The sequence below is a fragment of the Euprymna scolopes genome, chromosome 34, assembly GCF_053919585.1.
Source record: "Euprymna scolopes isolate OS-2025 chromosome 34, ASM5391958v1, whole genome shotgun sequence".
NCBI classification, from domain to species: Eukaryota; Metazoa; Mollusca; class Cephalopoda; order Sepiida; family Sepiolidae; genus Euprymna; species Euprymna scolopes.
Genome location: NC_136515.1, coordinates 3055990 through 3058942, shown reverse-complemented (window position 1 = coordinate 3058942; position 2953 = coordinate 3055990). Strand labels below are relative to the sequence as shown.

Genomic DNA, 2953 nt, shown 5'->3' with positions numbered 1-2953 from the left:
GAGTTTTTCCTTCACACACACACACACACACACACACACACACACACACACACACACACACACACACACACACACACACACACAGAAATAAAAAGTAACAAACCGAGTTATGTGTGCATCAACGTTTCGTCTTTATTTTGAGACTTCCTCGAAATGTATATATATATATATATATATATATATATATCTGTGTGTGTGTTTGTGTGCGTATGTATGTGTGTGTTTATATATGCAACATTTGCATACAAAATTTGCATACAAAATTTGCACACTGTTCCTTTACTGCATACATTAAATAGAAAAAAAAATTCTGTATGAAAAAAAAAATGTGTATGACTGCAAAAAAAGAAAAGAAACCTTTCAAAAGTCAATTACATTTCATTTTAAAAACAAAACAAATATTAAAAAATAATCATTTGTTTACCTTGTATCAAGCGTTTTAGTTCCAGACTTCTTCCCGGCGCCTTTTTTTCCCCCCCGCGAAATATAGAAGATGATTAACGTTTTCACGTTCCTCGATTTTATCAGATATTTAATAGGCAAAATAAATAAATGAATAAATAAATAAATAACACTTGTTCCAATGTGGAAAATTCTTGAAAGCCAAAAATAAACTAAAATATATATATATATATATATATATATATATATATATATATATATATATATATATATCAATTTGTAGAATATTTCCAAAACAAAACTAAATGGTCCCGATTTAGTGATAGGTAGATCGTTCCCGCCTCTACCTGTCAATTTTTAGGATATTTAAAATATTCCTTCCGCCCTGATGATATTAGTGCCGTTTGAATGAACACGGTTTTGACAGTTGTTTTATTTTTGTTTGTTTGTTTATTATTAATATTGTCGTTTAGATCTGAATTTTTTTAAATATTTTTCATTTGTTTGTTATATTTTTTAATAGTACGTAGATGTAATCATATGGTATTAATCTTTATTTTATGTTTATTTAATATTTTTTTTGTTATTCGTTTTTTTTTATATTAAAGTATCTTTGAATTATTTGAATGGCTTTTCTTTGCCTTTTAGATGTATATTTATATATCTATATACATTTGTTTATTTTTTTTTCTATTAAGCGTTATCCTTTGGCTTCGAGACTATCCATTTCTATACTTGCGTCGAAAACGATTGCTGAAACGGCGCAACTTTATCCTGCATGAATTCGCGCCAATTTCTGCAAAGGCGGGAGAAATTCCGTCGACACGTTAATGGAAGCGTTCTCCACGTTTTTGCTCGAAGACTTCGCAGTTGTATCGTCGTTTTACGTTGGAATTAAATATAAAAATGTTTCCACGCATCAGGCAACACTCTGCAATATATCCAGACTCCGTTCTTTTATGCATATATCTCTCTATATATATATGTATATATGTACATATATGTAATTTCGTGCGAATGTTTTTAAAAGGATTGTTTCTTTTTTTAATCAAGAAATAATGGCAGGGGGTTAATTTCAAATCTAGATATACCTTCTCCCCTTTCTAATTTTTTTTTTAAATGTTAGTTGGTTTTCAAAACAAATCCCTTTTTATAAGACAGATTTGAATTTTTTGTTTTTTTAGTTTAAGAGCATTTCGTAATTCGTCATTAATACATTGCGTTCTTATAATTGTAAAATCTCAGGTGACATAACATTCACCGTTTTATTTTATATACGCAAGTTTGAATTTGTTAAAAAATAATAATAAAATAAAGCTCTCTTCGGTTGCACTAGCAAGCTTAAAAGGCCTGCACGTTTTTTAATTAACTGTTACGCTTAAAAAAAAAAAAAAAAAAAAAAAACAAGTCATAAAAGAGTATATTAAACTCCGTTAAAATTCGTTATTTTTATAAGAATTTTTGTCTTGTATAAAATCCCAAGGTTTCCAAAACACAAGTTTAATGTTATTATTACTATGTGTATTTTTCTTTCTTTCTTTTTTCTTTCTTTTTTGTTGTAGATTTTTTTTTTTTTAATTACAATCCTTAAGGCTGTGGTTGCGCGCAAACACGTAAAGCCTTTCACACGTTTCCGACTTCAGCTAAAACCCGTTCGCGGTGTCCGCATAATGCTTCTACCATTTTCATTGTCGAAGTAGCGTTGTTGTCGTCGTCGGTGGCGGCGGCGGAAGCAATTACGAAACCTAAAAGCGAAAATAAAAGTCGGTAAAGGAAGCGCACGTGAACGATGGACGAGGCAGTGTCTATAGCAGCCTCAGCAGAGTTCCTGCTAGTCGAGCTATTTATTAACCTACCGCGTTTGTATCAGCAGACGTAATACAACCTGTCGTGGCGCACAACAGGGCCTTCTGCCGCGTCTAACCTGGTCCTATTCGTACCGTTTAGACTTGTAACCGGGGAAGAACATAGATATTGGTGTTTCTACAGAACAGAAGGTTATATTGAATCAGTTAGCTTCCAACATAGCTGCCAAATTTTCTCAAACAAGTTTTGATTTTTATATATTATTATTAGTATTTTTTATTGGAAGCCTTTGAGATTAGTAATTTGTATATTTATTTGTTTTATTTGCGGACTGCTATCCTCATCTTCGTCATTTCGGCCAACTATTCCTCTGGCCTTCTTCACCTGATGAAGGCCAGAGGAATAGTTGGCCGAAACGTGGTGAAACATTGCAACAACAAATACAAAGATGAGGATAATAGTCCGCAAATAAAATAAATAAATAAATAAAATAAATAAAAGTTTTGATTCGTTTTCCAAGCGGTGACCCAGCAAATTAATCTGCGGTTTTTTTTTTTTTTAAATCTTAAACAAGGCTTATTGCCACTTGGGCGCAAGGGACTACTATTAAGGAACTGGAGAGTTGAGGAGCAAGATGTTTGTTTACATAACATTTAAATTTCTGCATGTCAGTAAAGTCAGAGAAGCAAGAAACAGGGAGGGAATTCCAAAATCTAGCAGTCTGGAAGAAAGACACTATTAGAGT

At 32.0% G+C, this 2953-nt stretch overlaps 1 protein-coding gene across 1 annotated transcript in view; it reads right to left on the bottom strand.

Annotated features, from left to right (window-relative positions):
• The window catches only part of LOC145259084 (uncharacterized), a 154666-nt gene extending 154103 nt beyond the window's left edge, over window positions 1-563 (bottom strand). The window contains exon 1 of the mRNA XM_080116724.1: window positions 425-563. The gene's annotated coding sequence lies outside the window, so the exon portion shown is untranslated. The remainder of the gene's footprint in view (window positions 1-424) is intronic.
• Between the last annotated feature and the right edge of the window lie 2390 nt (window positions 564-2953).